At 42.5% G+C, this 13,801-nt stretch overlaps 1 protein-coding gene across 12 annotated transcripts in view; it reads right to left on the bottom strand.

Annotated features, from left to right (window-relative positions):
* foxp1b (forkhead box P1b) overlaps positions 1–13,801 on the bottom strand; it is a 518,322-nt gene that overhangs the window by 450,229 nt on the left and 54,292 nt on the right. For 9 of the 12 annotated variants that reach the window (XM_041192644.1, XM_041192649.1, XM_041192646.1 and 6 more), the window contains one exon: positions 13,474–13,596. The exons of 2 other annotated variants lie outside the window; for them this stretch is intronic. The gene's annotated coding sequence lies outside the window, so the exon portion shown is untranslated. Of the gene's footprint in view, positions 1–11,757; positions 11,798–13,473; positions 13,597–13,801 lie in introns of all 12 variants that reach the window. One more of the 12 variants, XM_041192645.1, reaches the window with a different exon arrangement.

The raw sequence follows: 13,801 nt of genomic DNA on the forward strand, positions 1-13,801 counted from the left end.
GGGTAATTCTCTGGCAGATGGTGAGATTTGAATTCAATGATAAAGCTGCAATTAAAAGTCTAACGATGAAACCATTGTTGATTGTCATAAAAACCCATGTCACTAATGTCCTTTAGGGAAGGAAATCTGCCATCCTTACCTGGTCTGGCCTACATGTGACTTCAGACCCACAATAATGTGGTTGCCTCTTAAATGCCCTCTAGCAAGCCATTCAGTTATTGCAATCAGTGAAGTTAAAATGTTGAATCTTCAAGTTACTTTCTAAAATTGATCTACTTATGGTACAGCCAGCAGAAATGCCATTTTCACTAATGCTAAAACATTGGGAATAATTTTCAACATGGCTTCCCAGCTGGTAACCTGGCAGAGTGAATGCCCAAGCTTTTGTAGGGTCTGCCGAATTTTCAGTGCATTGATTTCAATGATATTGAAGTGGAGCTTTCAAGCTGTACGTCAATTATGGAGTTAAAATGATTCTTGAACGCTAAGCTTATTAGGGGGAAAAAGCAACTTTATTGCAGACATGTGAGTCACATGGTTTGTTTCAGTAAACAGTATCACAAACACATCCCGTGAGACATCCTGCTGGATGATTGGTGCTTGGCACCCACTTTGATCTTGCAAGTCTGCCCTGGACAGACACTTGTTATTTCTACAACTGAAAACAATGGAGCCTACCCAGGTGAGCTGTCTCTCGCTCCAAGGCTGATCTTTTTGTGGAGGATTTCGCTCCTTCCATGACAGGGGTCAATGGATGTTGGCTGGGGCCATTTGGTTGTGACAATTTGCTCCTCCATTTCTTAATTAGATTACATGATGGTGGTTATACTGTGTCATTGTTGTGATGTCTTAAATTCCAGTCCTTTTAATGGTATCAGTTCTGTTGCAGATGGCACTGTGATGGTAATGCAATTAGAATATATATAAACTGTTTGAAATTCTGTATTGTTGGAGAAGTCTCCTGGTTTACCAGTAGAGATCGTCTCCCCACCGGTGTAATAAAAATAAAGGCGGCTTGACGTTTGAGGTAAATACCCTGTGTTGAGTGTTGGTTTAAAATACTCCACAACAAATTGGTGACAAGGATGGAATCCTACTAAGGACGGAAGAAACGGATGAGTGATGGCCGAGCCACCCCGTGAGAACCTTTTTAAATTACCACGCGTAGTTAGAGCAAAGCCAAAACCGCCCGCGATCCACCACCCTGCAACCAAAAGAACTTACGGGTCTGAGTCAAACCTCAATCAGCCAGTAAGGGTTTGGGTGAAACATAGAGATAAAAACAAAAAACTGCGGATTTGTTTTGGGTGAAACATGTATAGTAAGATACTCAGTGTTAGTTATAAGTGATGCGCTCACTTCAGGAGGAAGTGAAGAGGAGGCATACTGCTGACAACAAATAACCCAAACCAACAATGGCCACGGAAAGGATGTTACAACTTGAGTGTGGTCCAGAGGAATTGTTGACTAGATATCTAGGAGAAAAGAATCAGAAACTCATGGCGAAAATGACAGAAGGGGTGGAATTCAGATGACCCGACTGGGAAACAGCAGGCAAGGTGGAAAAAAGAAAAGAAACAAAATGGAAGAAAAGGCCAATTTCTTAATAGCCAGGGCACACTGGGATCTGAACAAAAGTGCGGAAACCAACATCAGCCGTAGCTAACGTTTACCCAGTACTACCAACAGCCCCACAATACAGGACCAAAGGTCCAGCTGATTGGGATATGAACAGTGAGGTGTATAATTATGAAAAAGACAAAGAAGGGAAATATCTGCCTCCACCATATGATGGTGCCATTGGAGTGGCACCAATCAAAGTATTAGTTATGTCCGGATCCCAGGATGCCCAAGGCCAACCGGGACTGGCCTGATTAAGAACAACATGTGTCCCGTTTTCCCTGAGTGACAAAATCAAATTACTGGAAATGTTGCCAAAACTGACCCTCTGCCAGAGCAATGAACTCTTTTGGGACAAATTGAGAGAAATGCCAATAACCCACCAATTACATAATCGGGACATAGCCGGTCTAGTATGAGCTAAAACACCTAAAACAAAATGGCAGGAACTGGGCGATGACTTTAGGGATGGCACCTGGTGCACGGCCATCACCCAGACCACCCAAGAGTCTCAGACAGCATTTGCTCTTTTTAAAACAGCAGTGACTACCGACTGGGAGTGGTGCTAGTGAATTGGGATATGATAATGGGAGTAACACAGAATAAAGGGGAATCAGCACACGACTATGGGGGGAGAAAGTGGACATCCTATATAGGACACTCAGGCATACAAGACCCAGCATAGAACGATGCAGCATTCTTACAAATGTTTAAAGACGGACTGAGCAAAGTACATCAGGACGTAATAAGGACGGGACTAGTCATGATGCTGGATTACGACTCCTTAGTTAGATGCGCTACTGACATAGACAATCAACACATGGCTAAACTAGCCGCAGCAGAGTCAGTGGCAGCTGTAGCTGTAACAAAAACAGGAGGAAAAGGTGAGATTTGCTATAATTGCAACCTTCTAGGACATAGGTGCAGTAAGTGCCATATGCCAAAAAAGGACAATAGGAGAAAGTGTAGGAGCCATAACAAGCCCAGCCATGAGGCTAAGGACTGTTGGTCAGCCGAGGGAGGCAAAGCAAGACAGGGCCCCAAACAACAATTGGTCCCTCTAACTGGACAAACTTCCAGCATGGGGAACATGAACAAAAACTGACTAATCGAGATAATCAAAACCCTGAGTCAGAAACAATGAGTCAGAAACAGTGGCCCCCAGAAAGGACCAAGGCGCCCAAATATATTTGGCGGTGCTGTTAAGGGACCATCGGTGCAAGGTGCTAATAGATACAGGGGCCTCGGTGTCCATAACAAATTTGAAATTTCCTCTCACCAAACATTCGATATTAATACAAGGAGTGGGAAGAAAAACAGGTTAGGGCTCATAAAAGTGAGACAATTATTGGAGATAGGGGGTATAATTGTGGGTATGTGAGAACCCTGAAGGGACAATCTTAGGAATAAAACTAAACTTATTCATTGATGTTAAACAAGAGAGTAATATGGAGGGACCTAAGGGAAAAGACCCAAAGTCCAGGCGCCCAATACATGGCACAAATATCCAGTGCAAAACCCCTAAGCCGGATTGAAGCAAGGGCAGCAAGTGGGACCACCGTGTGAGGTGATAGAAGGGGTTTGGGCAGAATCTAAACAAGACAGCAGACTGGTAAGGGCAGAACCGATTAAGATACCGGGACCGGAACACCGAGCTCATAGGCAATACCCAATAAAAAAAGAGGCAAAGAAAGCCTTGCAGAATATAGTGGCAGATCTAATAGAGCAAGTGGTGTTGCGAGAAACCATAGCGATCACCAATTCCCCTATATGGCCTGTAAAGAAACCGGGCGGATCACATCAACTGACGGTCGACAATACTGCCCTTAATAAAGTAACCCCATGAGAACATCCCATAGTGGCGAGTCCCTCCATGATATTTAATGGATTAAAACCCGAACACAGCGTGTTCACAGTCTTGGACATTGCAAAGGGGTTCTGGTCCATACCATTGGATGGCGAGTCACAAGAAAAATTCACATTCACGGTGGAAGAGAAACAATACACTTGGACCAGAGTCCCACAGGGATTCCATAACAGCCCTAATATATTCCACCATGCAATGAGTCAAGCCCTGGAAGGACTGGATTTGACAAAGTGCATAACTTCAATCTGTAGATAACATACTGATAGCTTCAGGAGGGTGAAGAGGGGCATATGGGCGCTTGAATATGCACTTTGGAGATCCTAAAGGAGGCAGAATTTAAAGTAAATCCGAAAAAGGCACAATTGGGACTACCGCAGATTAAATACCTGGGACATGAAATTAGTGTAAGATATTCTTCCAAGAAAGAAAAACCACCATCAAAAACATGCCAAAACCGGTAACCGTCAGAGTGAGGAAGGTGCTAGGACTATTTAATTACTGCAGAAACTTTATACCCGATTCCATGGCAACCACAGAGCCAATACAGCGATTAGTAAAGGGAGGAAAGCCGGCAACAGGAAAGGTACAGTGGGAACAAGTAGAGGATAAGGCCTATGCAGAGTTGAAGGCCTCCCTCACATTAGCCCCCGCCCTTAGATTGCCCAATATGTCCTGACCATTCCACGTGCACAACAATGTGGATGGAAACTTCTACAATGCAGTACTGTTACAGGAGTATGGTGGGGACATGAGGCCAGTAGCTTATTATTCCATCCAGCAGTCCCCGGTAGCCCAGGGTATGGGCAAGATGCAAGTAGCCACATTAGACTGTGCAGCATGGGCAATGCAAGTCTGCGGGCCGATAACCATGTCAGGACAGATAGTGTTGCACACACGACATACACTGATAGAGCTGCTGAACACAGGGAAATTGAAATCTGTCTCAGACAATAGAAGAGCTGCCTGGGTGTAGTCCTAATACCTAAAGACAGATCAGTTCAGATAGTGAGGGATACTAGAGTAAATCTTGCTGAAGGCATATTAACAGAAGGGGAGGCACACGAGTGTCAGGCCACAACAGATGAATAGGGGACAATCTCAGACGAACCCCTGGAAAACCCCAAGTACACTCTTTATGTGGATAGATCTCGATGATTTATATACACGGAGAGCCACATACAGGTTGGACAGTGGTAACAGGAGATGGTGAAGTGGTAGCCAAAGGGGGGCTGAAGGAAAGTGTTTCAGCCCAGGTGGCCAAGCTGACTGCCCTTACAGAAGCCTTGAAACTGGCGAAAGGAAAAAGGGTTAACATCTACACAGACAGCTGATATGTTTTCAGCGTGGTACATGATTACATGATAGCTTGGAGTAGGCGAGGATACATCACCTCAGAAGGAGGACACATAAGGCAGCAGAATGTGGTGAGAGGGTTAGTGCAGGCAGCACAAGGGCCGGCAGAGGCGGCCGTGATTAAAATAAGAGCTCACCAAAAGGTGGAAACTGAGGAACAGAGAGGAAACATGCTAGTGGACAAGGCAGCCAGACAAGTGGCCAAGAAAGAACCATCGGTCCCTTGTGCCGCTGCAGCAATGGGACCATGTGAAATGAATATTACAAAGATACAGATTGAAGCTACTGTGAAGGAGCTAGAATGATGTGCTAAGAAAGGAGCAATTAGAGGAGATGATGGGGTATGGAGGAATAGCCCCAGATTGTATCCAAACAAACCTGCTGGAAATCTATCACGGCTCTGACCACAATGGGCACCAGATAAATGTATGATAGGCTAACAAAGGATTGGTGGTGGAACAGAATGGGGAGAGAAGTGTCCAAACACTGTCAGTGATGCATAACATGTGGACGGTACAACCCCGGAAAGCCAATCAAAGTTAAAATGGCTCACCAGCCAAGACCTAAAGGCACTTTGGAAAATCTGCAAATAGGTTTTACTGGACCCCTGCCTAACAATAAGGGCAAGAAATACTGCTTAGTAGTAATTGATCAACTTACCAGGTGGGTAGAAGCGTTTCCCACCTAAGACTGTGGCGCTAGGACGGTAGCCCAAATACTGGCATAGGAAATAATTCCCCACTGGGGAAGTCCCTTACAGATAGACTCAGAGCAAGGTATTCAATTTACAGGGAAGGTTATGAAGGAAGCCTGTAAATTGTTAGGGGTCTGATAGAGATTTCATGTCCCATATCACCCACAAAACTCAGGTATGGTATGGTTGAGCGAATGAACAGAACTTCTAAAAACCACACTGGCAAAAGCTATTGCAGAAACAGGACAAGGATGGGTAGATGTCCTCCCCTGTATACTGATGCGCCTATGCACAACACCCAACCGGACAACTGGACTGAACCCATTAGAGCTAATGTCGGGGCATGCTATGCCAGATGGAATATCAACTGGAAGCAAGGAACTAGAACCAGTAAGAGACCGCATTAGGAACTACGTACAACAATTAGATAACCAACTGAGTTGAGACAAGATGTGAGAGCACAACAAGACATCCAAGATCAGGAAAGGAAGAATAAGGGCAGTAATGAACTAGTGCTCAAGGTAGGAGAGAAGGTAAACGTACGGGTGGCCCCCGAATGGGTAGGATTTACCCCTTGGTGGAAAGGCCCGTACAAGGTGATTACGACCAGCGGTACATGCGCTTGTGTGGATATTAAAGGGAAAGGGTGATGGAAACATTAATCGCAACTAAAACATTTTACTGATCCGCAGGACCAAGGAACTGTGGACCCGGCAAGGCCAAAGAAGAAGTCATGTAGCCCATCACGCATGCGTCGGTTCTTTACCGAATACAGTTTTAACTGATTTTGTTTTACAGAACTGACTAACTGACTGGTGACAGCCAGAGTTGTGCTTATCCGAAAATAGTATGGCCACCATGAAAGCATTAATTTTGACGAGTCTGATGATCGGAACAATTCTCACGACAAGCGCAACAGAACGAGAAGGAATGGAATGCAGATTGAGATCCCCCAAAGGTGACTCTAAAATGGGTTTCACCTTGTCAACCAGTTACGAAAAACAGGAGATACGTGTAACGGTGCGTGGGTAAGCTTGAGTCCAACACCAGGTGGGCTGTGTAAAATGACTAATGCTACTAGTATGACAAGATGCACACAAAAGCAGCACATAAGGGGCCAGATAGGGGGAGGATATGTCTTGGGCTGCGAGGGCGGAGTTGTAAGATGGCCTGTTGTATACCGTGTTACAACACCGCCCCACTGACAACGAGGGCACCCCCATCGTCAATCATGACTATACCAATGATTACATCAATGACGAGGATGGCACCGTTACAGTGCCCAGAACTGACTCCAGGCCCACTAAACGGGCTGGTATTATTTATGGACAATGAGCAACATGAAATTGTACCTAACAACGTTACAATGGCCTAGGTATTGTGGTGAATTTGACGGTATTAAGAAATTGTCTGAAAGACTAACAAAGGATGTTGAAGGGTCCTGAGGACTCGAAACATCAACGTTGCTCTTCTCTGCCGTTGCTGCCAAACCTTCTGAGTTTTTCCAGGTATTTCTGTTTTTGTTAAGGATAGAATCAATAAGGCAGCCAATGCCACGGGTGCAGCTAGGCTTCGAGGCATGCTGTATTCCACCGCAGGGCAAGGAGAGGTTTAATCAATGACGTTTTAACAGGAATAAATACGGGAACATCCTTTGTGAACACATTAGACATACATAAGGATAAAAACAAAAAAACTGCGGATGCTGGCCTGCTGAGTTTTTCCAGGTAATTCTGTTTACATTAGACATACAAACTGTTCAATCTAGTGTGGAACGGCTAACGGGGGTACTACAGGGGTTAATGTAAAGAGGACATCAAGCCGCCCAGGCAGGAGTATGGTTAGGCACTCAGCCAATTACAGGCTTGTTAAGGGGGATAAGGGTAATAGAGAGCCATGCTGAGATTATCAACTGACTGAATGACAGAAATCTGGAACAGGCTGGGGCGGGGGAAAAGAGAGACCTATGTCACGCTTATGGCCAGTGGGTAGTAGGACAAGACAGACACGACCTGGTTCAGATCCAACAAGGCAAGGTGCCCAATTGGATCAACAGTTCCTACTTCCATGACCTTGCACAGCAACTGGGTTTGATGAATGCCTGCATTCTCAAAAGTATGACCAGGGTCTACACGGTGGTCCAAGGTCACGTAGCAATTACTACCCCAATGGTGGGGGTGGTGCTCATTATCCCCGTGGTCGAATCATATCCTCTGTACCAAGTTAAAAACATTGGCCTGATCCAAGGGGAAACCTATATTAGGTAGTACCAAATGGACATCTATTCCATTAAGAAGAATGGTACGATTAGAGGAGTGTTCCTGAGCACGTGTCACTGGAAAGGCAGTTTAACCATATGCCCACACCCCACGGGCCAGGGCACAAAAGATGAATGTGGCTATAAAAGGAGAGGGGTATATACTGGAAGTATCCCACTCCGATCATCAATATACCCACTCAGGGTACAAAAGCCAAGGGGGATACTGCGTCACTACCACCGAAGTCGAATACCACTATGCAGACTTACGTGTAATATCGCGATGCTAAATATCTGTTTTAAACCCCGGGTCCCTGTTACTATTGGACATACTAGACTGGTGTGTATAAAATCATGGGAGCTGGTTAATATAAGTTTTACAGATCAGGTAGCCAAGGACCTAGAACAACATGAAGACCCCGTGGAGGCACCTATTCCCCACTTGCCTGAGCACTTAAGAAATTGAGAGTTTAGGCAGAGTAGTACAACAATACCATGTTTTGAAACAGGGCCTAACGATTTTGAAGAAAGATATAGAAAAGGATCTAAGGGCCAGAACTTAGTGGAAGTGACTGTGGAACTAGAAAGTGTTGAAACCCACCCTTGGATCCGAATTATCTCCCATGTCTTGGTAGTGTTACAGTTACTGTTAGCTATAGGTTGGGAAATTGCAGCATGTGCAGCATGTAGGAAGAAATGGGGAAAGGAAAAAACAAAGGCATAGCTTAAGGAACAGCGAAACTTGCTGTTCGAGAACCATATCCAGGAGTATTATCAGATATGGGGTACATCCAGAGTCCTCCAAACTGTGGGCCTGATCACCACAACTGGGCAGAGGACCTGGGGCATCATAGGATTAGGTTGGTTTACTTGGGCAGGATAGCCAAGTACCAAAAGAGGGGCCTGAAGTGGGGCTTTCCAGCCGGACGGCAATTATGGGGTTATGATTCTTGAACACTAAGCTTATTAGGTGGAAAAGCAACAAAGCAACTTTACTGCAGACATGTGAGTCACATGGTTTGTTTCAGTAAACAGTATCACAAACACATCCCGTGAGGACATCCTGCTGGATGATTGGTGCTTGGCACCCACTTTGATCTTGCAAGTCTGCCTTGGACAGACACTAGTGCTGATATTATTTCTACAACTGAAAACAATGGAGCCTACCAAGGTGAGATGTCTCTCGCTCCAAGGCTGATCTTTGTGTGGAGGGTTTCTCTCCTTCCACGACAGGGGTAAATGAATGTTGCCTGGGGCCATTTGGTTGTGACAATTTCCTCCTTCATTTCTTAATTGGATTACATGATGGTGGTTCTCCTGTGTCATTGTTGTGATGTCCTAAATTCCAGTCCTTCTTAATGGTATCAGTTCTGTTGTATCTGTGATTGTAACGCAATTAGAATAGTATATAAACTGCTTGAAACTCGGTATTATTGGAAAGTCTCCTGGGTTTACCAGTCTCCCCACCAGTGGAAAAAGAATAAAGGCTGCTTGACGTTTGACCAAAAGACCCTGTGTTGACTGTTGGTTTAAAATATTCCACAACAATATAAAACTTTCCCAACTACCTTGGGAAATGAAAAGTCCAGTGTCATTAGCCAGATTGCATATTCCATCCTAATCACAGTGAAATTAGGCCTATTTTTTAATGAAACAGCATTCCACAAAACAATGCCTTCAAGCTTAAGTAATGACATTTTTAAAATAGAAATCTAACAAAATTTAGAATATTAAAAAGGATAGTAAAATGCTTCAAACATTAGCTTTCAGAATAGCTTAAAAAGCTATTATGACTACAAAACTAACACCCTACAATGACATGACAATGCAGAATCTGAGATTTTATAGATGTATGCATTCATACTTCCCCAGCCACTACATAGTTAAAAAGCAAAGAGCCTAACTGCAGCAGAACTAACAAATCAAATATACACCCCTGAGGAAAGTTTCATCAGAACACAAACCTAATAACCTGCAGAGTTTTGATGTCTTTGAATGTAAAAAACATTGACAGCTTAGAATCTTTATGCTAAAATACAAAATAAGTGCAAAGAAACAGGACATAGCATAAAGCTATTCAGATTTAAAAAACGTGTTTTTTTCAACCTTAGGCAATATCAACTTGTTACAAAAATGAACAAAATTAAATAAAACTTGCAATTTTAGCCTTCATTTACCCTTATCCATTCCCCACAGGAATTGCAGGCTTCTGCCTGGTCTGAAGGACTGTTCGGACAATGGACTATTGTCACCAAGTCACTTCATAAAACAGCACCAGTAATGGGTTAAGCAATGTTTGTTACTCCCTGAAGCATCCAGGCTAAGAATACACTCAAGCCACTGATGAGTGACAGGCCAGTCCAATCAACAGCCAACTGTGACACTCCATCAACACAACCACCTATGTCAGGAGTAGCTGATCTTCTACCTCTGCTACAAGACCACCATTATGGCATCTTGTTCAGTTCTTGAGGTGCAGACATTAACAGTAATGTGTTATTACCTTAACAAGGAAACAAAACAATGAATCTGAATCTGCTAAATTTGAAAATCTAAAACGGATCAAATCATGATAAAGATATACAAATGTGCGATCCTATGTAAATATACATATTCTAATTTTTCTAACTGCAGATGCACAGTAACTGGGGGGATTTTAAAAGAAAATAACTAGGAAATAGCTCAAATAATAAAGAAAAATATTGTTAAGTATCTATGGAAAGTCAAAGAGGAGGATGGGAACAAATTCAGAGTGCTACAGGCTTCACATTGTTGTTTTCACTGTCCCATAGTTTGCTATTTTGCCTTATTCATCAAAATTCAAAGCCTATCCAATACCTTTCAACAATAATCTTTTCAGGGAGAAGTTACACACTGAATGAGTACTGACTTTACTCACTCCCTTAAAGAAGAAAAAAATAATGCAGACATCTCCTCAGCCTCCAACAGCAATGCTTCAAATTGGCCAGCCAGACTATACTGCTGAGGAGGAAAATGAGCCTCCCTGAAGAATTTTTCTTTTATGACTTTATTTTTTGCAGCACAATTAGAACTGGTAAAACTTGCCTACAGAGATGTGCCTAAAGGTGTGTGGGATGAGGAAGGGTGGGTGTTGGAATTAGCTGAATTCAAATGAAGGCCCAGGCTAACATTCAAAACAGAGAACTCCAACATTGAGTTCAACGCTCAATTGACAATACTTTTTTTTTTGAAGATGATTTGTTTATATTGCAAAAGGTATGGTGGGGGTGGGAGGAACTATCAGAAACAACAAAGTCATGAAGTTTGTTTTGATAACACCCTCATTACAGTGTCATGTTTGAAATTTTTAAACCTAATTTATGCAATCAATGCACCATCTGAATAAAAAGTACTTACTGCATAATTTCTCATTGCTTAGAATTAGGAATTAGATTTTAAATAGTTTCATTATTTTAATATTCTATGGATTGTTACCATAAAATAGTTTCATTTTACAATTCCATTGTGCTAATATATATACATACAAGACATACATCTGAAAATAACATCTAATCTTTTGTGTGACCACAAAAGTTGTGGATAAATTAAAATCCTGCTTGTGGAAACTAATTGTATTTCATCTTTCACTTAAAACAATACACATTAAAAAGAAATCACTCAATTCATTAAATATTTGGAGAGTACAAACTGCTTCTTGAGCTGGCATTTTTACATGTGAAGGTCATTATAAATGGCACCTTTAAATGAAAAGTTGCTGATGGTATGCTTGGAACCTGTAAAGGTTGAAGCAAAGTCGTCATACCAATGAACATACCGGAGGCTCAGGCAACTTTCAGTATGCTAGGAATCCTCAGAGGCTACTGAAAAAGGTTAAGGAAGGTTTGGGAGGACTTTTTCTACTCAAAATACTCCATGAATTTTCGTCAGAAAAATATTTAGGCATAAAACTTGAAGCTACCTGACAGGAATGTCATCAAATGTTACCTGAAAGGATTACCACTTAGGTCTTCTTCCACCTCAGTCACTGCAAGAAATGTATTAAGTGGAAAAGTCACATGCATTGCAGAGTGGCTGTAGGCACTGCTATTGAGGTTGACATTTCAGGCCAGCTTGGGACAAAAACAAAACAAATCTTGGAGGTCCTCTAAAGTTTTCAAGTATGAAGCAATATCTGGGGTTGGGTGTCTTTGATTTCATTTCCAAGTCAGTCCAAAGTGCCAGTCCCAGCTGCAGTGAATGGAACCACCCTGGGATAAACAGTTGCTTCCTGTACTGAAGGGTAAACGGGCGCGCGGTGGACGTAGTGCCTTTGACCAAGAGTCTGCTTTCCCTGTCCGATCGGAGCATTCTTCAAATTGTAACAAGACAAGCTCACCACAAAACTGGTCCTGACTTTCATGACAAGTGTGGAAATGCTATCCTTGTGGGAGGATTAGCATTCTGTGATGCAGTCTGGAGTTATGTTGTGACACAGGCTGGGCTCATATGCAATGTGTCTCCTATTGGCAAGATCAGCCCTCAAAAATGGAGGGAAGACTAGAGAAATGGACCAAGTGTTTGCAAGAAATTGAGTACAGATGGGCTGGATTGCAAATTTGCTTCTAGGCTCATGGCTTCTGCTGTACTGATTAACTCAGTATATTGGGTCTCATAATAAATCAATAAATTATAGAAACTTTTAAAAAAAATGAACTGACTAATGAGGGAACAAGCTCCAAAATGGCAATCCTCTGTGAAGTGGCAAATGCAATAGTTCATTTTTTTCTGATTCTCTTGTCCTTTCACCCCTCCTATCTTAAAGTTAGAGACTCCTGCTAGATTACATCTCCATGGATCTTGAACACCTTTAGTATTTCACCCAGGTCATTTTCATTTGTGAGTCTAGGCTGGGTAGTGAGTGTTGGAATATTACTTGGCTTTGCAGGATAACACAACCAATCTGATCCTACTGAAAAGCAGAATACTGCAGGTGCTGGAAATCTGAAATAAAAAGAGAAAATGTTGGAAATACTCAGCAGGTTAGGCAGCATCTATGGAGAGAGAACAGAGTTGACCTTTGATCATTGACCTGAAATACTAACTCAGTTCTCCCTCCATAGATGCTACCTGGCCTGTTGAGTATTTTCAGCATTTTCCCTTTTTATTTCAATCTGATCTTGTTCTCACTTGTTATCCAGGCATCTGATCTTTACAACAGGATCATTGGATAGCAAAGAAGAGCGAGGATCCTTAGCTCATCTTTTCTTGGCTCTATAACGTGAATGCAGTGGTTAACTGAAGAACCCCATCCTTCCCCTCATAGGTGCTGACACACTCATTGAATCCAGGACATCAATCAGTTGTCTAATATAAATTCTACACACAGGTAGGAAGAACTTTCAAGTCTCTGCTTGGCCCATCCAGCCAAGCTAGACATTCAGCTGAGTTCAGATCCAACTTGACTTTTGAAAGTGTTGGCTTATCCACCTCTGATTAAGAATAGGAATTAGCCAAATTAGAACAGCAATACTGCAGTTTTAAAAGTTATTACTGGAAACTGTAGGCTAATAAAACCACTTATCTGTAATTATGAGAAACCTAATCTTTTTAATAGCAATTTATAGATTATTTTTACTTCCAGGAAGTCAAAACATTTTCATAACCACCCCCTGCACCCTATCACCCAACCCTTTCCCCACACACACGCATTATATAGCTTACCTTTTTGCCCTTCGACAAATGACAGATTTCAATTCCATACATTCAAAATTCCGGGTCCAACCCCCTTGATGATAAAGTCACCATCTTAAGTGACTCTTAAGGTGGAAGTGCTCAGTGAGGATACTGAAACAAACCAAAATCAGAAGTTATTGATAAGGCTCTAAGTGGGAAATATCTTGAAAAACCACAACTTCCTCGTGATAAATGTATCTAACAAAAAACAAAAGGTCTGAGGTGGGGGAAACACCTAAAACAGACCAGAACAAATAAAAATTTACCATTTTCTTGGAACATATGAAGCATTTTTTCTTTCTGACATAAAACTAAA

Source organism: Carcharodon carcharias, chromosome 7 (genome assembly GCF_017639515.1).
Source record: "Carcharodon carcharias isolate sCarCar2 chromosome 7, sCarCar2.pri, whole genome shotgun sequence".
Classification (NCBI taxonomy): Eukaryota; Metazoa; Chordata; class Chondrichthyes; order Lamniformes; family Lamnidae; genus Carcharodon; species Carcharodon carcharias.